Source organism: Siphateles boraxobius, unplaced genomic scaffold (assembly GCF_051911475.1).
Source record: "Siphateles boraxobius isolate OS27281-9 unplaced genomic scaffold, OSU_SipBor_1 7, whole genome shotgun sequence".
Classification (NCBI taxonomy): Eukaryota; Metazoa; Chordata; class Actinopteri; order Cypriniformes; family Leuciscidae; genus Siphateles; species Siphateles boraxobius.
This window is the reverse complement of record NW_027509197.1, coordinates 2,012,602-2,040,446: the sequence shown is the minus strand read 5'-3', so window position 1 is coordinate 2,040,446 and position 27,845 is coordinate 2,012,602. Positions and strand designations below refer to the sequence as shown.

Sequence of the window (27,845 nt, the reverse complement as noted above, 5' to 3'; positions counted from 1 at the left end):
TAAAAAATCTTTTAAAACTATATAAAATTCACTCCCCAAACCATCTATACCCGGACTTTTCTTTTTGTTTAATTCACTTATTGCTCTTTTTATCTCTTCGTCTCTTATCTTTTCATCACACTCTTTTTTGTCTAGTTCTCCAACGGTTGTTTTTATTTGTTTCAGTAACTCCAGTTTCTCTTCTTCTTTCACTCCCTCTGCACTAAACAAATTCTCATAGTATGCTTTTATTTCCTTTAGTATTTCCTCGTTTGTTTCCACAACCACTCCCTTATTTCCTCTAATTTCTTTTATCATTTTCGCTTTCCCTCTACTTTTTTCTAGATCGAAGAAAAACTTTGTACATTTTTCACCCTCCACCGTATATTTTGCTTTACTTCTTAGTCTTGCTCCTTCATATTTCTTCTCCTCCATTTATTTCAAATTACCCTCTAATTCTTTTATTTTTTGTATATCTTTCCCATTCTCATTTAATTCTTTTTTCAATTTTTCTCTTAATTCTCTCTCCGTATTTCTCTTACTTTTCTGTATTAACTTGCAGTACTTCATAGTACATTTTTTAACTAAATATTTTGTATTTTCCCACCATATTCTTTTATCCTCAATATACATTTTGTTCTCCTTTTCAGTTTCAATAATCTCTTTAACATTTAAAATATAATCTTCATTCTTTAAAATCTCTGTGTTTAAAACCCATACTCCCGGCCCTCTTTTCACAGAACTCCAGTCTATTTGCATAAAAATTGGTTTATGATTGCTTAGACTTGGGTCTTCGTATTTAATACTACTGATAAAATCCTCAACGTTCCTTGTACATAATATAAAATCAATTCTTGTTTTGCACATAAAATTCCCCACTAATTGTCTTCTTGAATATTCTCTCGTTTTTTCATTTCTTTCTCTCCATACATTGATCATATTATTTTCTTCCATTAATAGCTTCAACTCTTTTCTTCCTTTGTCACTTTTAAAAACCATTCCCTCACCCATTTCTAATTTGCTAAAAACAGTATTAAAATCACCCATCATTATAACTTCTTTATATTTCTTTAAGAATTCTCTTAAAACACTAAAAAACTCTTTCTTTTCATTCTCTTCCGTTGGTGCATGAACGTTAACCACAACTACTACTTTCCCCTCAAGATCCATTTCTACTACCATACATTTCCCTTCTTTATCATTGTATATTGTTTTACCTTTTACACCTCTGTTTTCTTTTATGAAAAACCGCTACACCTCTGCCCTGCCTATCATCCCCATTATTATATAAAATCTCTCCGTTCCATCTTTTTCTTATTTCAGTCATAAAACCTTCTCTCCAGTTAGTCTCTTGCAATAAAATCACATCTTCATTCTTGAACATTTCTTTCATTTTCTCAAATTTTCTTATATCTAAAAGTCCTCTGGCATTAAAAGTAACACAACTAAAAGCCATTAAAAGAAAAACAAATAAATACCTAAAAACCATTAATCTTCATCTTCTCCCTCCAAGTCCTTTAACACTTCAAACCTATTTTCACTTTTATCTAAAACCTTTAAAATAGTCCTTTTTCTTGCAATACCAATATTTGGTTTTACCTTTACTAGTCGTCTTCTTAATTGTCCTTTCCCCTCTCTGTCTTTGTCCATCGTTGTTTCTTCTTCATCTTCAGTCTCACTTTGATCCTTCTTTTCATGTCCATCTTTCTCCACGTCATCCAGGTAACTTATAAAACTGTCCGAAATGTCCATTACTGTCCATTGAGTGTCCTGCTCCATTGTTTGTTCTTTATCGTTCTCTTGTTGTCCTTCCTCTCTGATGCTCGCTGCTCCTTCCATTTCTTGTTGTAAGCTTTCTTCCGGTTGTCCTTCATCAGCTTGCCGTTCCTCCTCGTTGTTTCCTTCATGCACCGGTCCGTCCACCCGATTTTCCCTACCTCCTTCCTCTCCCTCCATCCAACATTCGCATTTATTTAAAGTTTCTCTGCAATCCGGGCACCTGACAGCATTGCAATCCCTTGCAAAATGTCCCCTCTCCTCGCATTTGTAGCACTTGAATTCAGGGCAGTCTTTCAGTAAATGTTCCGGGCTTAAAGGGTTGTGGGTAGCCCAATTTTCCATGTTAGAGAATAAAGCAGCTTGTACAAAGGATGTCACAATTCCTCTCGCAAAGAGACAAAGAGCCACGTAGTCGGCAGGGTTCGAACCTGCGCGGGGAGACCCCAATGGATTTCAAGTCCATCGCCTTAACCTCTCGGCCACAACTACTCTTGATAGTGAGTCACATGCTATTTTCTTTTCTGGATGTGAGCAGCAGAGAACACCGGGGCCAAGCATTAATGTCGATGTGAGCAGCAGAGGATCCACTCAACTAAGTTATTGTGTTGGCAAAAAGGAGTTCAACTACGTCTTCACCTACACAAAAACCTTCTCACTTCAGGCTTGAAAAGAGATGTGGGTTGCCCAATTTTCCATGTTAGAGAAAAAGCAGCTCATACAAAGATCTTGGATGTCGCAAGCAGACAAAGAGATGACAATATCATGTGCATCGCCTTAACCACTCGGGCACGACTACACTGTGAGTGAGTCACATGTGTAAGGAACTCAGCTTTTTGGAAATATTAATAATCAATAATATCTTGTTATTATTAATTATACATATTTGGGTCAGTTAATTGGATTAACTTGATGTGGCTGAATTAATATTACAATCAATTAATCAGTTCTTCCAACGAGCTCTTTTGATTATTAATTTATTCTAAGAAAAGGGTATCTTCCATGGCCACCGAAGAATAATTATTTCTTCGCCTGTACAGTACTTTGAGCCAGTAGCAAAAACCGTGATCGTAAAGTGACTTGTATCGCAAACAAAACAGAACCAAATACATATTATGTACTAGTTTTATTAACTAAATATAGATATTTATATGAATATAAATAAACTAAACAACATACACACATGAATACATAAATAGGTTAGTGATAGGATGAAATTGGAAACCGGAAGAGGGTCTATGAGAAGAACCATCAGAATTTCATTTTCACATTTCATTGAATTGAATACTTGCATTTGTAATGGGAACAATTCTTGAAGTTGTTGAAAATTGAAGTCGTTGATGGTTCCTGCAGTGTCAAGTGGAAGTTGGTTGAGCGTTCTCTTTCTCCAGGAACGCATGGCTGGTTTGGGCAAGGCCTGGGACTCTGTTGAGGCCACGCCGAGCACCCAGGAGAAGTGAGGAAGTCGGAAGGATGGGTGATTGGAGTCGTTGTTGGTTGGAGTCTTTGTTCCAAAACTCTTGAGATTGTCCTTGGTTCTTTGTGAGAGAGTCATCTCTCTCCTGCCTGAGCCCATATCTGGTTGGAATCGAGGCCTGCTGGGCCCTGGGGCCCCCGTGGAGGGGGAGGGGGCTCCCCAGTATCACCAGAACAGTGTTAAGGCTGGATGAAAGAACTAAGAGAGGGAGGTCACATGTGGACTGTCTCTAATAAGGCCTGGAGAAGATCCTTCCCTAAGGGTTGAACTCGACCAATCAGAAAGGGGACATGTCTGATAGGGAAAGTGGCTCTTAGTTGATTTACGTATCTTTGTCCCTAGCATGATTATACCTTCATTAATGCTCAAATAGCTATAACACATCCACACTGCATTCTAGAAGAAGGTGATGTACATCAAAGTGTGAGTCATTAAATGAAGATTAATTAGGTAGGAGGCATGATACAGGTGAGGTTACATTGATCGTTAGTTGGTTGTATACCAGGATACATACCATAATATATACCTAATAGTACACGAGACAGTAAACCATTTACACTGTTTCTTTCACAGTTTTATGCATGTTCATTTATAGATCAGTTAGTCTATGATTAATGCAGCAAAGTCTGTTTTAAAGAGGGTTTCTGTTTCATAGTCTCTCTCTTGAGTATGTGGCCACATTCCTCGGAGGTCGTAAAATCTCCTTATCATGCCCTGTAACATGACACTGTTTCTGCCCTTGTGTTTGTTCATTTGGGCTGTGTGAGGAGTTTCATAAACCTTTGTATATAATGAATAATTAGTATGTGTCTGATTGGTCCATACCCTACATATGCTATTTTCTTTTCCGGATATGAGCAGCAGAGAACACCGGGGCCAACCATTATTTTGATGTGAGCAGCAGAGGATCCACTCAGCTAATATATTGTGTTGGAAAAAAGGAGTTCAACAAAGTCTTCACCTACAAAAAAAAAATCTGCTCACTTCAAGCTTGAAAATAGATGTGGGTTGCCCAATTTTCCGTGTTAGAGAATAAAGCAGCTCGTACAAAGGATGTCACAATTCCTCTTGCAAAGAGACGAGGAGCCACGTAGTCGGCAGGGTTTGAACCTGCGCGGGGAAACCCCAATGGATTTCAAGTCCATCGCCTTAAACTCTCGGCCACGATTACTCTTGATAGTGAGCCACATGCTGTTTTCTTTTCTGGATGTGAGCAGCAGAGAACACCGGGGCCAACCATTATTTTGATATGAGCAGCTGAGGATCCACTCAGCTAATATATTGTGTTGGCAAAAAGGAGTTCAACTATGTCTTCACCTACACAAATACCTTCTCACTTCAAGCTAGAAAAGAGATGTGGGTTGCCCAATTTTCCATGTTAGAGTCGAGTTTAAAGTCTGTTTAGAGAGAACGGTGTCGTCTTAGCGGCCCCTAATTTAATAACAAATGATCATTTCGAAGGAAGTGAATCAATCAAAACTAACTTTAGCTGGAAATAAGATTATTCAAGAACCACTATAAAACCAAACCAATCTCTGTTACCTTAAATTATATGTTTATCTCTGTAAAAAGCTGCTTTGAAACAATCTACATTGTTAAAAGCGCTATATAAATGAGGATGACTTGACTTGACTTGACTTGGATGTGAGCAGCAGAGGATGAACACCTCCCTCAAAGGCTGGGAAGAGGACAACAAGTGATTAGGGAATGTATGCAACAAACTGTCAGATTTTCACCCAAACAGGGAATTGAACCGAACTTACCTTAAAATGTAAATCCTCCTTAAACAATGCTCACTTCAGGCTTGAAATGAGCCCAATTTCTGTGTTAGAAAAAAAAGCAGCTCATACAAAGATCGTGGATGTCACAATTCCTGTCACAAGCAGACAAAGAGCCACATAGTCGGCAGGGTTTGAACCTGCGCGGGGAAACTCCAATGGATTTAGAGCCCATTGCCATAACCTCTCGGCCACAACTACCCTTGATAGTGAGTCACATGCTATTTCCGTTTCTGGATGTGAGCAGCAGAGAACACCGGGGCCAACCATTAATGTCGATGTGAGCAGCAGAGGATCCACTCAGCTAACATATTGTGTTGGCAAAAAGGAGTTCAACTACGTCTTCACCTACACAAATACCTTCTCACTTCAGGCTTGAAAGGAGATGTGAGTTGCCCAATTTTCCATGTTAGAGAAAAAGCAGCTCATACAAAGATCTTGGATGTCGCAAGCAGACAAAGAGACACATAGTCGGCAGGGTCCGAACCTGCACGGGGAAACCCCAAAGGATATCAAGTGCATCGCATTAACCTCTCGGCCACGACTACACTCTGAGTGAGTCACATGCTATTTTCTTTTCTGGATATGAGCAGCAGAGAACACCGGGGCCAACCATTATTTTGATGTGAGCAGCAGAGGATCCACTCAGCTAATATATTGTGTTGGCAAAAAGGAGTTCAACAATGTCTTCACCTACACAAAAAACCTGCTCACTTCAAGCTAGAAAAGAGATGTGGGTTGCCCAATTTTCCATGTTAGAGAATAAAGCAGCTCGTACAAAGGATGTCACGATTCCTCTCGCAAAGAGACAAGGAGCCACGTAGTCGGCAGGGTTCAACACTGCGCGGGGAGACCCCAATGGATTTCAAGTCCATCGCCTTAAGCTCTCGGCCACAACTACTCTTGATAGTAAGTCAAATGCTATTTTATTTTCTGGATGTGTGCAGCAGAGGACAACCATCAATGTGGATGTTAAATCCTGTTGTACTCGTTACATCATAAGAAAAATGGCATCAAAGCTAATTTTAGTGTCTTTGTTTCTCCCAAGGTTTTCCCGCAGCCTGCCGGATCCAGATCTGATGAAGGACCTTCGCCTGGACCCGATGACAATGCAGTGCTGAAGTGCCAACTAGCCTCTCCCTATGGAGGATCCCTATACCACTCTACAGATAAAGCATTGCAACAACGACTTCACCTAAAAAAAACCTACTCACTTCAAGCTTGAAAAGAGTTGTGGGTTGCCCAATTTTCCTTGTTAGAAAATAAACCAGCTCGTACAAAGGATGTCACAATTCCTCTCGCAAAGAGACAAGGAGCCACGTAGTCGGCAGGGTTCGAACCTGCGCGGGGAGACCCCAATGGATTTCAAGTCCATCGCCTTAACCTCTCGGCCACGACTACTCTTGATAGTGAGTCACATGCTATTTCCGTTTCTTGATGTGAGCAGCAGAGAACACCGGGGCCAACCATTAATGTCGATGTGAGCAGCAGAGGATCAACTCAGCTAACATATTGTGTTGGCAAAAAGGAGTTCAACTACGTCTTCACATACACAAATACCTTCTCACTTCAGGCTTGAAAAGAGGTGTGGGTTGCCCAATGTTCCATGTTAGAGAAAAAAGCAGCTCGTACAAAGACCTTGGATGTCACAATTCCTGTCGCAAGCAGACAAAGAGCCACGTAGTTGGCAGGGTTCGACCCTGTGCGGGGATACCCCAATGGATTTTGAGTCCATCGCCTTAACCTCTCTGCCAAAACTACACTGTGAGTGAGTCACATGCTATTTTCTTTTCTGGATGTGAGCAGCAGAGAACACCGGGGCCAACCATTAATGTCGATGTGAGCAGCAGAGGATCCACTCAGCTAACATATTGTGTTGGCAAAAAGGAGTTCAACTACGTGTTCACCTACACAAATACCTTCTCACTTCAGGCTTGAAAAGAGATGTGGTTTGCCCAATTTTCCATGTTAGAGAAAAAGCAGCTCATAAAAAGATCTTGGATGTCACAAGCAGACACGTAGTCGGCAGGGTCCGAACCTGCACGGGGAAACCCCAATGGATATCATGTGCATCGCCTTAACCTCTCGGCCACGACTACACTGTGAGCAAGTCACATGCTATTTTCTTTTCTGGATATGAGCAGCAGAGAACACCGGGGCCAACCATTATTTTGATGTGAGCAGCAGAGGATCCACTCAGCTAATATATTGTGTTGGCAAAAAGGAGTTCAACAACGTCTTCACCTACACAAAAACCTGCTCACTTCAAGCTTGAAAAGAGATGTGGGTAGCACAATTTTCCATGTTAGAGAGTAAAGCAGCTTGTATAAAGGATGTCACAATTCCTCTCGCAAAGAGACAAAGAGCCACGTAGTCGGCAGGGTTCGAACCTGCGCGGGGAGACCCCAATGGATTTCAAGTCCATCGCCTTAACCTCTCGGCCACAACTACTCTTGATAGTAATTCACATGGTATTTTATTCTCTGGATGTGTGCAGCAGAGGACAGCCATCAATGTGGATGTTATATCCTGTTGTACTCGTTACATCATAAGAAAAATGGCATCTAAGCTAATTTTAGTGTCTTTGTTTATACGAAGGTTTTCCCGCAGCCTGCCGGATCCAGATCTGGCGAAGGACCTTCGCAGTGACCCGATGACAATACAGTGCTTCACGTAGTCGGCAGGATTCGACCCTGTGCGGGGATACCCCAATGGATTTTGAGTCCATCGCCCTAACCTCTCTGCCAAAACTACACTGTGAGTGAGTCACATGCTATTTTCTTTTCTGGATGTGAGCAGCAGAGAACACCGGGGCCAACCATTAATGTCGATGTGAGCAGCAGAGGATCCACTCAGCTAACATATTGTGTTGGCAAAAAGGAGTTCAACTACGTCTTCACCTACACAAATACCTTCTCACTTCAGGCTTGAAAAGAGATGTGGTTTGCCCAATTTTCCATGTTAGAGAAAAAGCAGCTCATACAAAGATCTTGGGTGTCACAAGCAGACAAAGAGACACGTAGTCGGCAGGGTCCGAACCTGCATGGGGAAACCCCAATGGATATCATGTGCATCGCCTTAACGTCTCGGCCACGACTACACTGTGAGCAAGTCACATGCTATTTTCTTTTCTGGATATGAGCAGCAGAGAACACCGGGGCCAACCATTATTTTGATGTGAGCAGCAGAGGATCCACTCAGCTAATATATTGTGTTGGCAAAAAGGAGTTCAACAACGTCTTCACCTACACGAAAACTTGCTCACTTCAAGCTTGAAAAGAGATGTGGGTAGCCCAATTTTCCATGTTAGAGAATAAAGCAGCTTGTACAAAGGATGTCACAATTCCTCTCGCAAAGAGACAAAGAGCCACGTAGTCGGCAGGGTTTGAACCTGCGCGGGGAGACCCCAATGGATTTCAAGTCCATCGCCTTAACCTCTCGGCCACAACTACTCTTAATAGTAATTCACATGGTATTTTATTTTCTGGATGTGTGCAGCAGAGGACAACCATCAATGTGGATGTTATATCCTGTTGTACTCATTACATCATAAGAAAAATGGCATCTAAGCTAATTTTAGTGTCTTTGTTTATCCGAAGATTTTCCCGCAGCCTGCCGGATCCATATCTGACAAAGGTCCTTCGCCTGGACCCGATGATAATGCAGTGCTGAAGTGCCAACTAGCCTCTCCCTATGGAAGATCCCTATACAACTCTACAGATAAAGCATTGCAACAACGTCTTCACCTACACAAAAAACTGCTCACTTCAAGCTTGAAAAGAGATTTGGGTTGCCCAATTTTCCATGTTAGAGAATAAAGTAGCTCGTACAAAGGATATCACAATTCCTCTCGCAAAGAGACAAGGAGCCACGTAGTCCGCAGGGTTCGAAACTGCGCGGGGAGACCCCAATGGATTTCAAATCCATCGTCTTAACCTCTCGGCCACGACTACTCTTGATAGTGAGTCACATGCTATTTCCGTTTCTCGATGTGAGCAGCAGAGAACACCGGGGCCAACCATTAATTTCGATGTGAGCAGCAGAGGATCCACTCAGCTAACATATTGTGTTGGCAAAAAGGAGTTCAACTACGTCTTCACCTACACAAATACCTTCTCACTTCAGGCTTGAAAAGAGGTTTGGGTTGCCCAATGTTCCATGTTAGAGAAAAAAGCAGCTCGTACAAAGATCTTGGATGTCACAATTCCTGTCGCAAGCAGACAAAGAACCACGTAGTTGGCAGGGTTCGACCCTGTGCGGGGATACCCCAATGGATTTTGAGTCCATCGCCTTAACCTCTCTGCCAAAACTACACTGTGAGTGAGTCACATGCTATTTTCTTTTTTGGATGTGAGCAGCAGAGAACACCGGGGCCAACCATTAATGTCGATGTGAGCAGCAGAGGATCCACTCAGCTAACATATTGTGTTGGCAAAAAGGAGTTCAACTACGTCTTTACCTACACAAATACTTTCTCACTTCAGGCTTGAAAAGAGATGTGGTTTGCCCAATTTTCCATGTAAGAGAAAAAGCAGCTCATACAAAGATCTTGGATGTCACAAGCAGACAAAGAGACACGTAGTCGGCAGGGTCCGAACCTGCATGGGGAAACCCCAATGGATATCATGTGCATCGCCTTAACCTCTCGGCCACGACTACACTGTGAACAAGTCACATGCTATTTTCTTTTCTGGATATGAGCAGCAGAGAACACCGGGGCCAACCATTATTTTGATGTGAGCAGCACAGGATCCACTCAGCTAATATATTGTGTTGGCAAAAAGGAGTTCAACTACGTCTTCACCTACAAAAATACCTTCTCACTTCAATCTTGAAAAGAGATGTGGGTTGCCCTATTTTACATGTTAGAGAATAAAGCAGCTTGTACAAAGGATGTCACAATTCCTCTCGCACAGAGACAAGGAGCCACGTAGTCGGCAGGGTTCGAACCTGCGCGGGGAGACTCCAATGGATTTCAAGTCCATCGCCTTAACCTCTCGGCCACAACTACTCTTGATAGTAAGTCACATGCTATTTTATTTTCTGGATGTGTGCAGCAGAGGACAACCATTAACGTGGATGTTATATCCTCTTGTACTCGTTACATCATAAGAAAAATGGCATCTAAGCTAATTTTAGTGTCTTTGTTTATCCCAAGGTTTTCCCGCAGCCTGCCGGATCCAGATCTGACGAAGGACCTTCGCCTGGACCCGATGATAATGCAGTGCTGAAGTTCCAACTAGCCTCTCCCTATGGAAGATCCCTATACCACTCTACAGATAAAGCATTGTGGAATTTTCGGTTCGCGTACCTACCCGAAGTGATCAAATAAAATTCTGCATCAAAATTTATAGGCAAGACAAGAAGTTTGTTTAGGCATGGTTTGTAGGGAATTACAAACCTGCGCACATATATTCAAACGCACATAACTATAGAATCAATTTTTAATGCGCATGTGAACGAGATCAGCGTCTATCACAGGTTCGTGTTTAAAGTCTGTTTAGAGAGAACGGTGTAATCTTAGCGGCCCCTAATTTATTAACAAATGACCATTTCGAAGTGAATCAATCTAAACTAACTTTAGTTTGAAATAACATTATTCAAGAACCACTATAAAACCAAACCAATCTCTGTTACCTTAAATTATATGTTTATCTCTGTAAAAAGCTGCTTTGAAACAATCTACATTGTTAAAAGCGCTATATAAATGAGGATGACTTGTCTTGACTTGACTTGACTTGGATGTGAGCAGCAGAGGATGAACACCTCCCTCAAAGGCTGGGAAGAGGACAAGAAGTGATTAGGGAATGTATGCAACAAACTGTCAGATTTTCACCCAAACAGGGATTTGAACAGAACTTACCTTAAAGTGTTAATCCTCCTTAAACAATGCTTACTTGAGGCTTGAAATGAGGGCATTTTCCATGTTAGAGAAAAAAACAGCTCTTAAAAAGCACCAGGATGTCACAATTCCTGTTGAAAAGAGACAAGGAGCCACATAGTCGGCAGGGTTCTGTAGTGTTACAAATTTATTAAATGTTTTCATTTAGGTTCCAATACAATAGTATATAAACTGAGAAAGTTTGGTAGACTGAATTTAGCATTTGAAGTATAAATGATGACATCAGAATAATCAGTAAGAGATTCGTTGCCAGTGCTGATCTCTCTGTTATAAGTCAAGCAATTCAGGTGTCGGACATTAGCTTTTGTCTGTATGCACTTCCTGGCCATTAAGATGGGTGATACAGTCGGGCAGATTTCTGAAACTCTCACCTTTTGTTCTAATGGCTCTCGGAGCCACTGTCCCAGTCGGTGAAGAGTCTGGCTGATTGGATTAGGATATTTAAATTTGAATCACACTGTTATGCTGACGAGATCAGGGCTGTGGAACTTCCGGTCAAGTGCTGATTCCTGTACTTCACATTTACATGCTTTGTTCAGATTGCCTCCCCCCTTTTATGTAAATCCCTCCCCCTTTGGAAGGCTAAAACACTGTGTTTTTAGATATTGAGTTATACTTGGTGACTACAGCGATGCCACAGCAATAAAGAACTCTGCTTAAAATATAGCCCCAAGTCTCCTGGTCTTTCGCTTCTATGTCTTCTACACTGAAGAAGGAAAAAGTTCACAACAGTTCGAACCTGCGCGGGAGACCCCAATGGATTTCAAGTCCATCACCTTAACCTCTTGGCCACGACTACTCTTGATAGTGAGTCACATGGTATTTTCTTTTCTGGATGTGAGCAGCAGAGGATGAACACCTCCTTCAAAGGCTGGGAAGAGGACAACAAGTGATTAGGGAATGTCTGCAACAAAACCTCTCGGCCACGACTACACTGTGAGTGAGTCACATGCAATTTTCTTTTCTGGATGTAAGTAGCAGAGGACAACCATCAATGTTGATGCTAAATCCTGATGTACTCGTTACATCATAAGAAGAATGGAATCTAAGCTAATTTTAGTGTCTTTGTTTATCCCATGGTTTTCCCACAGCCTGCCGGATCCAGGCCATTTCCAGATCTGACGAAGGACCTTCGCCTGGACCTGATGACAATGCAGTACTGAAGTGCCAACTAGCCTCTCCCTATGGAGGTTCCCTATACCACTCTACAGATAAAGCGTTGTGGAATTTTCGGTTCGCGTACCTACCCGAAGTGATAAAATAAAATAAAATTCTGTATCAAAATTTATAGGCAAGACAAGTAGTTTGTTTAGGCATGGTTTGTAGGGAATTACAAACCTAAGCACATACAGGTTCTTCTCAAAAAATTAGCATATTGTGATAAAGTTCATTATTTTCCATAATGTAATGATAAAAATTAAACTTTCATATATTTTAGATTCATTGCACACCAACTGAAATATTTCAGGTCTTTTATTGTTTTAATACTGATGATTTTGGCATACAGTTCATGAAAACCCAAAATTCCTATCTCAAAAAATTAGCATATCATGAAAAGGGTCTCTAAAGGAGCTATTAACCTAATCATCTGTATCAACTAATTAACTCTAAACACCTGCAAAAGATTCCTGAGGCTTTTAAAAACTCCCAGCCTGTTTCATTACTCAAAACCCGCAATCATGGGTAAGACTGCCGACCTGACTGCTGTCCAGAAGGCCATCATTGACACCCTCAAGCAAGAGGGTAAGACACAGAAAGAAATTTCTGCACAAATAGGCTGTTCCCAGAGTGCTGTATCAAGGCACCTCAGTGGGAAGTCTGTGGGAAGGAAAAAGTGTGGCAAAAAACGCTGCACAACGAGAAGAGGTGACCGGACCCTGAGGAAGATTGTGGAGAAGGACCGATTCCAGACCTTGGGGGACCTGCGGAAGCAGTGGACTGAGTCTGGAGTAGAAACATCCAGAGCCAACGTGCACAGGCGTGTGCAGGAAATGGGCTACAGGTGCCGCATTCCCCAGGTCAAGCCACTTTTGAACCAGAAACAGCGGCAGAAGCGCCTGACCTGGGCTACAGAGAAGCAGCACTGGACTGTTGCTCAGTGGTCCAAAGTACTTTTTTCGGATGAAAGCAAATTTTGCATTTCATTCGGAAATCAAGGTGCCAGAGTCTGGAGGAAGATTGGGGAGAAGGAAATGCCAAAATGCCTGAAGTCCAGTGTCAAGTACCCACAGTCAGTGATGGTCTGGGGTGCCATGTCAGCTGCTGGTGTTGGTCCACTGTGTTTTATCAAGGGCAGGGTCAATGCAGCTAGCTTTCAGGAGATTTTGGAGCACTTCATGCTTCCATCTGCTGAAAAGCTTTATGGAGATGAAGATTTCATTTTTCAGCACGACCTGGCACCTACTCACAGTGCCAAAACCACTGGTAAATGGTTTACTGACCATGGTATTACTGTGCTCAATTGGCCTGCCAACTCTCCTGACCTGAACCCCATAGAAAATCTGTGGGATATTGTGAAGAGAAAGTAGAGAGACGCAAGACCCAACACTCTGGATGAGCTTAAGGCCACTATCGAAGCATCCTGGGCCTCCATTAAACCTCAGCAGTGCCACAGGCTGATTGCCTCCATGCCACGCCGCATTGAAGCAGTCATTTTATGCAAAAGGATTCCCGAACAAGTATTGAGTGCATAACTGAACATAATTATTTGATGGTTGACCTTTTTTTTTGTATTAAAAACACTTCTTTTATTGGTCGGATGAAATATGCTAATTTTTTGAGACAGGAATTTTGGGTTTTCATGAGCTGTATGCCAAAATCATCAGTATTAAAACAATAAAAGACCTGAAATATTTCAGTTGGTGTGCAATGAATCTAAAAATATATGAAAGTTTAATTTTTATCATTACATTATGGAAACTGATGAACTTTATCACAATATGCTAATTTTTTGAGAAGGACCTGTATATTCAAACGCACATAACTATAGAATCAATTCTTAATGCGCATGTGAACGCGATCAGCGTCTATCACAGGTTCGTGTTTAAAGTCTGTTTAGAGAGAACGGTGTCGTCTTAGCGGCCCCTAATTTAATAACAAATGACCATTTCGACGGAAGTGAATCAATCAAAACTAACTTTAGCTGGAAATAACATTATTCAAGAACCACTATAAAACCAAACCAATCTCTGTTACCTTAAATTATATGTTTATCTCTGTAAAAAGCTGCTTTGAAACAATCTACATTGTTAAAAGGGCTATATAAATGAGGATGACTTGACTTGACTTGGATGTGAGCAGCAGAGGATGAACACCTCCCACAAAGGCTGGGAAGAGGACAACAAGTGATTAGGGAATTTATGCAACAAACTGTCAGATTTTCACCAAAACAGGGAATTGAACCGAACTTACCTTAAAGTGTTAATCCTCCTTAAACAATGCTCACTTCAGGCTTGAAATGAGCCCAATTTCTGTCTTAGAAAAAAAGCAGCTCATACAAAGATCCTGGATGTCACAATTCAAAAAGGCAAAAAGGAGTTCAACTACGTCTTCACCTACACAAATACCTTCTCACTTCAGGCTTGAAAAGAGATGTGTGTTGCCCAATTTTCCATGCTAGAGAATAAGAAGCTCATACAAAGATCTTGGATGTCACAAGCAGACAAAGAGACACGTAGTCGGAAGGGTCCGAACCTGCAAGGGGAAACCCCAATGGATATCAAGTGCATCGCCTTAACCTCTCGGCCACGACTACACTGTGAGTGAGTCACATGCTATTTTATGTGCAGCAGAGGACAACCATCAATGTGGATGTTAAATCCTGTTGTACTCGTTACATCATAAGAAAAATGGCATCTAAGCTAATTTTAGTGTCTTTGTTTATCCCGAGGTTTTCTCGCAGCCTGCCGGTTCCAGATCTGCCGAAGGACCTTCGCCGTGACCCGATGACAATACAGTGCTTCACGTAGTCGGCAGGGTTCGAACCTGCGCGGGGAGACCCCAATGGATTTCAAGTCCATCGCCTTAACCTTTTTTTTATTTTTTTTTTATTTTTTATTTTTTTTTTTATTTTTTTTTTATTAAGAAATTTCAATCGATAAAATACAATAAAAATAAATACAATAAAATATACATATTTTCTTCTACATTCTTCTCTACATCACAAAACTTCCATTTACATACACATTTTTAAAAAAAACTCCTTCACTTCCGGGCAGCTTCCACATTAAATCTTTTAAAACACAACAAACTTTTGGGGTAAAAACATCATAAAAAGCATGAACAATATTTTCACCTTTAAAATACAAATATAGTCTTTCCATATATAATTCAGTTTTTCTTTTAAACACAGTCCAAACATCCAACACAATTTTTTCTTTTTTAGCCACAGTTATTCTCTCCCATATTGCACTTTTCATTAACATTACACACAGATTTATAAAACTTTTGTTTTCACACTTCTTTTCCCATCCAAACATCACAACTCTATTCCATTCCATTACATTTTCATCCCACTCCTCAGTCAACTCTTTAATTAAACATTTACATTTTTTTTAAAAATTCCTCCAGTTCTTTACAATATAAAAACATATGTAAAATCCACTCTTCCTTTTCTTGGCATACTTTACACAAAGCGTTTTGTTCCATTCCTATTTTATTTAAAACAGCCTCAGTAAAAACCACTTTATGCCTTATAAAATATTCCAAACATCCCAATTTTGTTTCCACACATCTCCCCCCCATGTTTCTCCATATACACTCTTTTTTCAGATCTTTAAATTTCTGCACCCAGTATCCATTAACAATTGGTTCTTTAAAAACTCAGTCTCTAAAAAAAACATAAAACATCTTCACCGTACATGTTTTAAAACCATACAATTTTTCTCTCAGCTTTACATACACTTCTTTTCCATTTGTCCCCTCTTCCATACTTTCAATCCTTTTAATCCAGTCTTTAGGTATTGCCCTTTTGATTATTTCATATTTGTTTATTATCTCTTGTCTGCTAAAATCCTCCTTTGCCTCCTCCATTACATCCACAATGTATTGTACTGGTAAAAATCCTTCTTTAAATTCATATAAAACATCTCTTACTCTTGTAATTCCCAGCTCCCACCATTTCTTAAAAAATATCTCTTTTCCCTGATTTAAAATGCCATTGTTTAAGAATAAAGGCTGACTTAAAATGTTCTCTCTACCTCTTGGATTAAAATGTACATTAGTTAAAAATTTACCCCAGGCGCTCATCAATTCCTTATAAAAATCTGGCAACTCCTCTGTCATCCACTTCTTTGCTCTCATCCACAGTACATTATCTCCAAGTGTAAAATTCCCACATTTACTTAAAAAATATTCCATTGTCTTTTTCCATGCTGTTTTGTTTTCTTCATTCAAGTATTTTTGTATTATTTTTACTCTTAAACTATTCTTTCGTTGTTCAAAATCCATTAAGCCCAAACCTCCCTTCCCCACTTCTCCTATTAATGTGTTGTACGCAATTCTTGCTGGCTTCCCTTCCCATAAAAAATCTAAAAAACATTTTTTCAGCCTTTTTTCTGCCCACAATGGCATGGATGACACATATAAAACATACCATAATTTAGAAACCATTAAAACATTCAGAATTAAAACCTTCCCTTTCAAAGTTAAAGTTCTCAGTTTCCAAAAGTTCATCCTCCTTTCAATACCCCCTAATAATTCCTCCCACATTGTTTCTCCTACCTTCTTTTCATCTATTCCCATTAAAACCCCTAAAATCTTCATTTCTTTTGTTTCCTTAAAAGCAAAACTATTTGTTAAATCTTCTGCCCCTCCAAATCTCATATACACTGTTTTTTCTGCATTTACTTTTGCTCCCGATCCCTTACAAAACACGTCTACGATTCTCATTGCTTTTTTAACACTCTCTAGATCCTTTACTATCACTGTAGTATCATCCGCATATTGAAATATTTTGTTTTCTTCTCCCTCGACGCCTATTCCATTAATTCCCTCTTCTTGTTTTATGGCCAGGCCTAGTGGCTCAGAAACTAACGAATATAAATGAGCTGAAAGTGGACATCCTTGCCTTATGGATCTAGTAACTTTAAAACACTGTGTTAAAAAACCATTACATTTGATTTTTGTTATTGCTCCTTTGTATAAAATTCTTATCCATTTAATAAAATTCCCTCCAAAACCAAAACTTTTTAAAATGTCAAATAAAAATTCGTGTTCTACTCTGTCAAACGCTTTCTCAAAATCCAAACTAATTATGTACCCTTTTTTGTTCTTTTCATGCATGTATCTTATTGTATCTTTTATACTTATTGTTGTGTCCGCTATGTCTCTTCCTTTCACTCCGTACGCTTGGTTGGTTTTAATTATACTCGGCATTACTTCCTTCAATCTGTTGGCTAAAATTTTCGATAAAATCTTTAAGTCGGTATTCAACATCGTAATTGGTCTGTAGTTCTTCAAATCTATCTTCTCTCCTTTTCGCTTGTATATCAATTTCATTAAACCCATTCCCATTCTTTCATTCAGTTCTCCTTCTTAAAAATATCTACATATACTTCTTTTAAAATGCTAGTTAAAAAATCTTTTAAAACTATATAAAATTCACTCCCCAAACCATCTATACCCGGACTTTTCTTTTTGTTTAATTCACTTATTGCTCTTTTTATCTCTTCGTCTCTTATCTTTTCATCACACTCTTTTTTGTCTAGTTCTCCAACGGTTGTTTTTATTTGTTTCAGTAACTCCAGTTTCTCTTCTTCTTTCACTCCCTCTGCACTAAACAAATTCTCATAGTATGCTTTTATTTCCTTTAGTATTTCCTCGTTTGTTTCCACAACCACTCCCTTATTTCCTCTAATTTCTTTTATCATTTTCGCTTTCCCTCTACTTTTTTCTAGATCGAAGAAAAACTTTGTACATTTTTCACCCTCCACCGTATATTTTGCTTTACTTCTTAGTCTTGCTCCTTCATATTTCTTCTCCTCCATTTATTTCAAATTACCCTCTAATTCTTTTATTTTTTGTATATCTTTCCCATTCTCATTTAATTCTTTTTTCAATTTTTCTCTTAATTCTCTCTCCGTATTTCTCTTACTTTTCTGTATTAACTTGCAGTACTTCATAGTACATTTTTAAACTAAATATTTTGTATTTTCCCACCATATTCTTTTATCCTCAATATACATTTTGTTCTCCTTTTCAGTTTCAATAATCTCTTTAACATTTAAAATATAATCTTCATTCTTTAAAATCTCTGTGTTTAAAACCCATACTCCCGGCCCTCTTTTCACAGAACTCCAGTCTATTTGCATAAAAATTGGTTTATGATTGCTTAGACTTGGGTCTTCGTATTTAATACTACTGATAAAATCCTCAACGTTCCTTGTACATAATATAAAATCAATTCTTGTTTTGCACATAAAATTCCCCACTAATTGTCTTCTTGAATATTCTCTCGTTTTTTCATTTCTTTCTCTCCATACATTGATCATATTATTTTCTTCCATTAATAGCTTCAACTCTTTTCTTCCTTTGTCACTTTTAAAAACCATTCCCTCACCCATTTCTAATTTGCTAAAAACAGTATTAAAATCACCCATCATTATAACTTCTTTATATTTCTTTAAGCATTCTCTTAAAACACTAAAAAACTCTTTCTTTTCATTCTCTTCCGTTGGTGCATGAACGTTAACCACAACTACTACTTTCCCCTCAAGATCCATTTCTACTACCATACATTTCCCTTCTTTATCATTGTATATTGTTTTACCTTTTACACCTCTGTTTTCTTTTATTAAAACCGCTACACCTCTGCCCTGCCTATCATCCCCATTATTATATAAAATCTCTCCGTTCCATCTTTTTCTTATTTCAGTCATAAAACCTTCTCTCCAGTTAGTCTCTTGCAATAAAATCACATCTTCATTCTTGAACATTTCTTTCATTTTCTCAAATTTTCTTATATCTAAAAGTCCTCTGGCATTAAAAGTAACACAACTAAAAGCCATTAAAAGAAAAACAAATAAATACCTAAAAACCATTAATCTTCATCTTCTCCCTCCAAGTCCTTTAACACTTCAAACCTATTTTCACTTTTATCTAAAACCTTTAAAATAGTCCTTTTTCTTGCAATACCAATATTTGGTTTTACCTTTACTAGTCGTCTTCTTAATTGTCCTTTCCCCTCTCTGTCTTTGTCCATCGTTGTTTCTTCTTCATCTTCAGTCTCACTTTGATCCTTCTTTTCATGTCCATCTTTCTCCACGTCATCCAGGTAACTTATAAAACTGTCCGAAATGTCCATTACTGTCCATTGAGTGTCCTGCTCCATTGTTTGTTCTTTATCGTTCTCTTGTTGTCCTTCCTCTCTGATGCTCGCTGCTCCTTCCATTTCTTGTTGTAAGCTTTCTTCCGGTTGTCCTTCATCAGCTTGCCGTTCCTCCTCGTTGTTTCCTTCATGCACCGGTCCGTCCACCCGATTTTCCCTACCTCCTTCCTCTCCCTCCATCCAACATTCGCATTTATTTAAAGTTTCTCTGCAATCCGGGCACCTGACAGCATTGCAATCCCTTGCAAAATGTCCCCTCTCCTCGCATTTGTAGCACTTGAATTCAGGGCAGTCTTTCAGTAAATGTTCCGGGCTTAAAGGGTTGTGGGTAGCCCAATTTTCCATGTTAGAGAATAAAGCAGCTTGTACAAAGGATGTCACAATTCCTCTCGCAAAGAGACAAAGAGCCACGTAGTCGGCAGGGTTCGAACCTGCGCGGGGAGACCCCAATGGATTTCAAGTCCATCGCCTTAACCTCTCGGCCACAACTACTCTTGATAGTGAGTCACATGCTATTTTCTTTTCTGGATGTGAGCAGCAGAGAACACCGGGGCCAAGCATTAATGTCGATGTGAGCAGCAGAGGATCCACTCAACTAAGTTATTGTGTTGGCAAAAAGGAGTTCAACTACGTCTTCACCTACACAAAAACCTTCTCACTTCAGGCTTGAAAAGAGATGTGGGTTGCCCAATTTTCCATGTTAGAGAAAAAGCAGCTCATACAAAGATCTTGGATGTCGCAAGCAGACAAAGAGATGACAATATCATGTGCATCGCCTTAACCACTCGGGCACGACTACACTGTGAGTGAGTCACATGTGTAAGGAACTCAGCTTTTTGGAAATATTAATAATCAATAATATCTTGTTATTATTAATTATACATATTTGGGTCAGTTAATTGGATTAACTTGATGTGGCTGAATTAATATTACAATCAATTAATCAGTTCTTCCAACGAGCTCTTTTGATTATTAATTTATTCTAAGAAAAGGGTATCTTCCATGGCCACCGAAGAATAATTATTTCTTCGCCTGTACAGTACTTTGAGCCAGTAGCAAAAACCGTGATCGTAAAGTGACTTGTATCGCAAACAAAACAGAACCAAATACATATTATGTACTAGTTTTATTAACTAAATATAGATATTTATATGAATATAAATAAACTAAACAACATACACACATGAATACATAAATAGGTTAGTGATAGGATGAAATTGGAAACCGGAAGAGGGTCTATGAGAAGAACCATCAGAATTTCATTTTCACATTTCATTGAATTGAATACTTGCATTTGTAATGGGAACAATTCTTGAAGTTGTTGAAAATTGAAGTCGTTGATGGTTCCTGCAGTGTCAAGTGGAAGTTGGTTGAGCGTTCTCTTTCTCCAGGAACGCATGGCTGGTTTGGGCAAGGCCTGGGACTCTGTTGAGGCCACGCCGAGCACCCAGGAGAAGTGAGGAAGTCGGAAGGATGGGTGATTGGAGTCGTTGTTGGTTGGAGTCTTTGTTCCAAAACTCTTGAGATTGTCCTTGGTTCTTTGTGAGAGAGTCATCTCTCTCCTGCCTGAGCCCATATCTGGTTGGAATCGAGGCCTGCTGGGCCCTGGGGCCCCCGTGGAGGGGGAGGGGGCTCCCCAGTATCACCAGAACAGTGTTAAGGCTGGATGAAAGAACTAAGAGAGGGAGGTCACATGTGGACTGTCTCTAATAAGGCCTGGAGAAGATCCTTCCCTAAGGGTTGAACTCGACCAATCAGAAAGGGGACATGTCTGATAGGGAAAGTGGCTCTTAGTTGATTTACGTATCTTTGTCCCTAGCATGATTATACCTTCATTAATGCTCAAATAGCTATAACACATCCACACTGCATTCTAGAAGAAGGTGATGTACATCAAAGTGTGAGTCATTAAATGAAGATTAATTAGGTAGGAGGCATGATACAGGTGAGGTTACATTGATCGTTAGTTGGTTGTATACCAGGATACATACCATAATATATACCTAATAGTACACGAGACAGTAAACCATTTACACTGTTTCTTTCACAGTTTTATGCATGTTCATTTATAGATCAGTTAGTCTATGATTAATGCAGCAAAGTCTGTTTTAAAGAGGGTTTCTGTTTCATAGTCTCTCTCTTGAGTATGTGGCCACATTCCTCGGAGGTCGTAAAATCTCCTTATCATGCCCTGTAACATGACACTGTTTCTGCCCTTGTGTTTGTTCATTTGGGCTGTGTGAGGAGTTTCATAAACCTTTGTATATAATGAATAATTAGTATGTGTCTGATTGGTCCATACCCTACATATGCTATTTTCTTTTCCGGATATGAGCAGCAGAGAACACCGGGGCCAACCATTATTTTGATGTGAGCAGCAGAGGATCCACTCAGCTAATATATTGTGTTGGAAAAAAGGAGTTCAACAAAGTCTTCACCTACAAAAAAAAAATCTGCTCACTTCAAGCTTGAAAATAGATGTGGGTTGCCCAATTTTCCGTGTTAGAGAATAAAGCAGCTCGTACAAAGGATGTCACAATTCCTCTTGCAAAGAGACGAGGAGCCACGTAGTCGGCAGGGTTTGAACCTGCGCGGGGAAACCCCAATGGATTTCAAGTCCATCGCCTTAAACTCTCGGCCACGATTACTCTTGATAGTGAGCCACATGCTGTTTTCTTTTCTGGATGTGAGCAGCAGAGAACACCGGGGCCAACCATTATTTTGATATGAGCAGCTGAGGATCCACTCAGCTAATATATTGTGTTGGCAAAAAGGAGTTCAACTATGTCTTCACCTACACAAATACCTTCTCACTTCAAGCTAGAAAAGAGATGTGGGTTGCCCAATTTTCCATGTTAGAGTCGAGTTTAAAGTCTGTTTAGAGAGAACGGTGTCGTCTTAGCGGCCCCTAATTTAATAACAAATGATCATTTCGAAGGAAGTGAATCAATCAAAACTAACTTTAGCTGGAAATAAGATTATTCAAGAACCACTATAAAACCAAACCAATCTCTGTTACCTTAAATTATATGTTTATCTCTGTAAAAAGCTGCTTTGAAACAATCTACATTGTTAAAAGCGCTATATAAATGAGGATGACTTGACTTGACTTGACTTGGATGTGAGCAGCAGAGGATGAACACCTCCCTCAAAGGCTGGGAAGAGGACAACAAGTGATTAGGGAATGTATGCAACAAACTGTCAGATTTTCACCCAAACAGGGAATTGAACCGAACTTACCTTAAAATGTAAATCCTCCTTAAACAATGCTCACTTCAGGCTTGAAATGAGCCCAATTTCTGTGTTAGAAAAAAAAGCAGCTCATACAAAGATCGTGGATGTCACAATTCCTGTCACAAGCAGACAAAGAGCCACATAGTCGGCAGGGTTTGAACCTGCGTGGGGAAACTCCAATGGATTTAGAGCCCATTGCCATAACCTCTCGGCCACAACTACCCTTGATAGTGAGTCACATGCTATTTCCGTTTCTGGATGTGAGCAGCAGAGAACACCGGGGCCAACCATTAATGTCGATGTGAGCAGCAGAGGATCCACTCAGCTAACATATTGTGTTGGCAAAAAGGAGTTCAACTACGTCTTCACCTACACAAATACCTTCTCACTTCAGGCTTGAAAGGAGATGTGAGTTGCCCAATTTTCCATGTTAGAGAAAAAGCAGCTCATACAAAGATCTTGGATGTCGCAAGCAGACAAAGAGACACATAGTCGGCAGGGTCCGAACCTGCACGGGGAAACCCCAAAGGATATCAAGTGCATCGCATTAACCTCTCGGCCACGACTACACTCTGAGTGAGTCACATGCTATTTTCTTTTCTGGATATGAGCAGCAGAGAACACCGGGGCCAACCATTATTTTGATGTGAGCAGCAGAGGATCCACTCAGCTAATATATTGTGTTGGCAAAAAGGAGTTCAACAATGTCTTCACCTACACAAAAAAACTGCTCACTTCAAGCTAGAAAAGAGATGTGGGTTGCCCAATTTTCCATGTTAGAGAATAAAGCAGCTCGTACAAAGGATGTCACGATTCCTCTCGCAAAGAGACAAGGAGCCACGTAGTCGGCAGGGTTCAACACTGCGCGGGGAGACCCCAATGGATTTCAAGTCCATCGCCTTAAGCTCTCGGCCACAACTACTCTTGATAGTAAGTCAAATGCTATTTTATTTTCTGGATGTGTGCAGCAGAGGACAACCATCAATGTGGATGTTAAATCCTGTTGTACTCGTTACATCATAAGAAAAATGGCATCAAAGCTAATTTTAGTGTCTTTGTTTCTCCCAAGGTTTTCCCGCAGCCTGCCGGATCCAGATCTGATGAAGGACCTTCGCCTGGACCCGATGACAATGCAGTGCTGAAGTGCCAACTAGCCTCTCCCTATGGAGGATCCCTATACCACTCTACAGATAAAGCATTGCAACAACGACTTCACCTAAAAAAAAACTACTCACTTCAAGCTTGAAAAGAGTTGTGGGTTGCCCAATTTTCCTTGTTAGAAAATAAACCAGCTCGTACAAAGGATGTCACAATTCCTCTCGCAAAGAGACAAGGAGCCACGTAGTCGGCAGGGTTCGAACCTGCGCGGGGAGACCCCAATGGATTTCAAGTCCATCGCCTTAACCTCTCGGCCACGACTACTCTTGATAGTGAGTCACATGCTATTTCCGTTTCTTGATGTGAGCAGCAGAGAACACCGGGGCCAACCATTAATGTCGATGTGAGCAGCAGAGGATCAACTCAGCTAACATATTGTGTTGGCAAAAAGGAGTTCAACTACGTCTTCACATACACAAATACCTTCTCACTTCAGGCTTGAAAAGAGGTGTGGGTTGCCCAATGTTCCATGTTAGAGAAAAAAGCAGCTCGTACAAAGACCTTGGATGTCACAATTCCTGTCGCAAGCAGACAAAGAGCCACGTAGTTGGCAGGGTTCGACCCTGTGCGGGGATACCCCAATGGATTTTGAGTCCATCGCCTTAACCTCTCTGCCAAAACTACACTGTGAGTGAGTCACATGCTATTTTCTTTTCTGGATGTGAGCAGCAGAGAACACCGGGGCCAACCATTAATGTCGATGTGAGCAGCAGAGGATCCACTCAGCTAACATATTGTGTTGGCAAAAAGGAGTTCAACTACGTGTTCACCTACACAAATACCTTCTCACTTCAGGCTTGAAAAGAGATGTGGTTTGCCCAATTTTCCATGTTAGAGAAAAAGCAGCTCATAAAAAGATCTTGGATGTCACAAGCAGACACGTAGTCGGCAGGGTCCGAACCTGCACGGGGAAACCCCAATGGATATCATGTGCATCGCCTTAACCTCTCGGCCACGACTACACTGTGAGCAAGTCACATGCTATTTTCTTTTCTGGATATGAGCAGCAGAGAACACCGGGGCCAACCATTATTTTGATGTGAGCAGCAGAGGATCCACTCAGCTAATATATTGTGTTGGCAAAAAGGAGTTCAACAACGTCTTCACCTACACAAAAACCTGCTCACTTCAAGCTTGAAAAGAGATGTGGGTAGCACAATTTTCCATGTTAGAGAGTAAAGCAGCTTGTATAAAGGATGTCACAATTCCTCTCGCAAAGAGACAAAGAGCCACGTAGTCGGCAGGGTTCGAACCTGCGCGGGGAGACCCCAATGGATTTCAAGTCCATCGCCTTAACCTCTCGGCCACAACTACTCTTGATAGTAATTCACATGGTATTTTATTCTCTGGATGTGTGCAGCAGAGGACAGACATCAATGTGGATGTTATATCCTGTTGTACTCGTTACATCATAAGAAAAATGGCATCTAAGCTAATTTTAGTGTCTTTGTTTATACGAAGGTTTTCCCGCAGCCTGCCGGATCCAGATCTGGCGAAGGACCTTCGCAGTGACCCGATGACAATACAGTGCTTCACGTAGTCGGCAGGATTCGACCCTGTGCGGGGATACCCCAATGGATTTTGAGTCCATCGCCCTAACCTCTCTGCCAAAACTACACTGTGAGTGAGTCAAATGCTATTTTCTTTTCTGGATGTGAGCAGCAGAGAACACCGGGGCCAACCATTAATGTCGATGTGAGCAGCAGAGGATCCACTCAGCTAACATATTGTGTTGGCAAAAAGGAGTTCAACTACGTCTTCACCTACACAAATACCTTCTCACTTCAGGCTTGAAAAGAGATGTGGTTTGCCCAATTTTCCATGTTAGAGAAAAAGCAGCTCATACAAAGATCTTGGGTGTCACAAGCAGACAAAGAGACACGTAGTCGGCAGGGTCCGAACCTGCATGGGGAAACCCCAATGGATATCATGTGCATCGCCTTAACGTCTCGGCCACGACTACACTGTGAGCAAGTCACATGCTATTTTCTTTTCTGGATATGAGCAGCAGAGAACACCGGGGCCAACCATTATTTTGATGTGAGCAGCAGAGGATCCACTCAGCTAATATATTGTGTTGGCAAAAAGGAGTTCAACAACGTCTTCACCTACACGAAAACTTGCTCACTTCAAGCTTGAAAAGAGGTGTGGGTAGCCCAATTTTCCATGTTAGAGAATAAAGCAGCTTGTACAAAGGATGTCACAATTCCTCTCGCAAAGAGACAAAGAGCCACGTAGTCGGCAGGGTTTGAACCTGCGCGGGGAGACCCCAATGGATTTCAAGTCCATCGCCTTAACCTCTCGGCCACAACTACTCTTAATAGTAATTCACATGGTATTTTATTTTCTGGATGTGTGCAGCAGAGGACAACCATCAATGTGGATGTTATATCCTGTTGTACTCATTACATCATAAGAAAAATGGCATCTAAGCTAATTTTAGTGTCTTTGTTTATCCGAAGATTTTCCCGCAGCCTGCCGGATCCATATCTGACAAAGGTCCTTCGCCTGGACCCGATGATAATGCAGTGCTGAAGTGCCAACTAGCCTCTCCCTATGGAAGATCCCTATACAACTCTACAGATAAAGCATTGCAACAACGTCTTCACCTACACAAAAAACTGCTCACTTCAAGCTTGAAAAGAGATTTGGGTTGCCCAATTTTCCATGTTAGAGAATAAAGTAGCTCGTACAAAGGATATCACAATTCCTCTCGCAAAGAGACAAGGAGCCACGTAGTCCGCAGGGTTCGAAACTGCGCGGGGAGACCCCAATGGATTTCAAATCCATCGCCTTAACCTCTCGGCCACGACTACTCTTGATAGTGAGTCACATGCTATTTCCGTTTCTCGATGTGAGCAGCAGAGAACACCGGGGCCAACCATTAATTTCGATGTGAGCAGCAGAGGATCCACTCAGCTAACATATTGTGTTGGCAAAAAGGAGTTCAACTACGTCTTCACCTACACAAATACCTTCTCACTTCAGGCTTGAAAAGAGGTTTGGGTTGCCCAATGTTCCATGTTAGAGAAAAATGCAGCTCGTACAAAGATCTTGGATGTCACAATTCCTGTCGCAAGCAGACAAAGAACCACGTAGTTGGCAGGGTTCGACCCTGTGCGGGGATACCCCAATGGATTTTGAGTCCATCGCCCTAACCTCTCTGCCAAAACTACACTGTGAGTGAGTCACATGCTATTTTCTTTTTTGGATGTGAGCAGCAGAGAACACCGGGGCCAACCATTAATGTCGATGTGAGCAGCAGAGGATCCACTCAGCTAACATATTGTGTTGGCAAAAAGGAGTTCAACTACGTCTTTACCTACACAAATACTTTCTCACTTCAGGCTTGAAAAGAGATGTGGTTTGCCCAATTTTCCATGTAAGAGAAAAAGCAGCTCATACAAAGATCTTGGATGTCACAAGCAGACAAAGAGACACGTAGTCGGCAGGGTCCGAACCTGCATGGGGAAACCCCAATGGATATCATGTGCATCGCCTTAACCTCTCGGCCACGACTACACTGTGAACAAGTCACATGCTATTTTCTTTTCTGGATATGAGCAGCAGAGAACACCGGGGCCAACCATTATTTTGATGTGAGCAGCAGAGGATCCACTCAGCTAATATATTGTGTTGGCAAAAAGGAGTTCAACTACGTCTTCACCTACAAAAATACCTTCTCACTTCAATCTTGAAAAGAGATGTGGGTTGCCCTATTTTACATGTTAGAGAATAAAGCAGCTTGTACAAAGGATGTCACAATTCCTCTCGCACAGAGACAAGGAGCCACGTAGTCGGCAGGGTTCGAACCTGCGCGGGGAGACTCCAATGGATTTCAAGTCCATCGCCTTAACCTCTCGGCCACAACTACTCTTGATAGTAAGTCAAATGCTATTTTATTTTCTGGATGTGTGCAGCAGAGGACAACCATTAACGTGGATGTTATATCCTCTTGTACTCGTTACATCATAAGAAAAATGGCATCTAAGCTAATTTTAGTGTTTTTGTTTATCCCAAGGTTTTCCCGCAGCCTGCCGGATCCAGATCTGACGAAGGACCTTCGCCTGGACCCGATGATAATGCAGTGCTGAAGTGCCAACTAGCCTCTCCCTATGGAAGATCCCTATACCACTCTACAGATAAAGCATTGTGGAATTTTCGGTTCGCGTACCTACCCGAAGTGATCAAATAAAATTCTGCATCAAAATTTAT

General features: G+C 40.8%; 14 non-coding genes across 14 annotated transcripts; all 14 read right to left on the bottom strand.

The window, feature by feature from the left end:
• Positions 1-2,165: 2,165 nt before the first annotated feature.
• On the bottom strand, positions 2,166-2,247 carry trnas-uga (transfer RNA serine (anticodon UGA)). Its single transcript has one exon. It is a non-coding gene; the product is annotated as a tRNA-Ser (tRNA).
• Positions 2,248-4,321: 2,074 nt separating this feature from the next.
• Positions 4,322-4,403, bottom strand: trnas-uga (transfer RNA serine (anticodon UGA)). The gene has a single exon. It is a non-coding gene; the product is annotated as a tRNA-Ser (tRNA).
• Positions 4,404-6,329: 1,926 nt separating this feature from the next.
• On the bottom strand, positions 6,330-6,411 carry trnas-uga (transfer RNA serine (anticodon UGA)). Its single transcript has one exon. It is a non-coding gene; the product is annotated as a tRNA-Ser (tRNA).
• Positions 6,412-7,379: 968 nt separating this feature from the next.
• Positions 7,380-7,461, bottom strand: trnas-uga (transfer RNA serine (anticodon UGA)). Its single transcript has one exon. It is a non-coding gene; the product is annotated as a tRNA-Ser (tRNA).
• A 919-nt stretch (positions 7,462-8,380) lies between these two features.
• On the bottom strand, positions 8,381-8,462 carry trnas-uga (transfer RNA serine (anticodon UGA)). Its single transcript has one exon. It is a non-coding gene; the product is annotated as a tRNA-Ser (tRNA).
• A 419-nt stretch (positions 8,463-8,881) lies between these two features.
• On the bottom strand, positions 8,882-8,963 carry trnas-uga (transfer RNA serine (anticodon UGA)). The gene has a single exon. It is a non-coding gene; the product is annotated as a tRNA-Ser (tRNA).
• A 976-nt stretch (positions 8,964-9,939) lies between these two features.
• trnas-uga (transfer RNA serine (anticodon UGA)) lies at positions 9,940-10,021 on the bottom strand. Its single transcript has one exon. It is a non-coding gene; the product is annotated as a tRNA-Ser (tRNA).
• A 9,627-nt stretch (positions 10,022-19,648) lies between these two features.
• trnas-uga (transfer RNA serine (anticodon UGA)) lies at positions 19,649-19,730 on the bottom strand. The gene has a single exon. It is a non-coding gene; the product is annotated as a tRNA-Ser (tRNA).
• Positions 19,731-21,804: 2,074 nt separating this feature from the next.
• On the bottom strand, positions 21,805-21,886 carry trnas-uga (transfer RNA serine (anticodon UGA)). Its single transcript has one exon. It is a non-coding gene; the product is annotated as a tRNA-Ser (tRNA).
• A 1,926-nt stretch (positions 21,887-23,812) lies between these two features.
• On the bottom strand, positions 23,813-23,894 carry trnas-uga (transfer RNA serine (anticodon UGA)). Its single transcript has one exon. It is a non-coding gene; the product is annotated as a tRNA-Ser (tRNA).
• Positions 23,895-24,862: 968 nt separating this feature from the next.
• trnas-uga (transfer RNA serine (anticodon UGA)) lies at positions 24,863-24,944 on the bottom strand. The gene has a single exon. It is a non-coding gene; the product is annotated as a tRNA-Ser (tRNA).
• Positions 24,945-25,863: 919 nt separating this feature from the next.
• On the bottom strand, positions 25,864-25,945 carry trnas-uga (transfer RNA serine (anticodon UGA)). Its single transcript has one exon. It is a non-coding gene; the product is annotated as a tRNA-Ser (tRNA).
• A 419-nt stretch (positions 25,946-26,364) lies between these two features.
• trnas-uga (transfer RNA serine (anticodon UGA)) lies at positions 26,365-26,446 on the bottom strand. Its single transcript has one exon. It is a non-coding gene; the product is annotated as a tRNA-Ser (tRNA).
• A 976-nt stretch (positions 26,447-27,422) lies between these two features.
• trnas-uga (transfer RNA serine (anticodon UGA)) lies at positions 27,423-27,504 on the bottom strand. The gene has a single exon. It is a non-coding gene; the product is annotated as a tRNA-Ser (tRNA).
• Between the last annotated feature and the right edge of the window lie 341 nt (positions 27,505-27,845).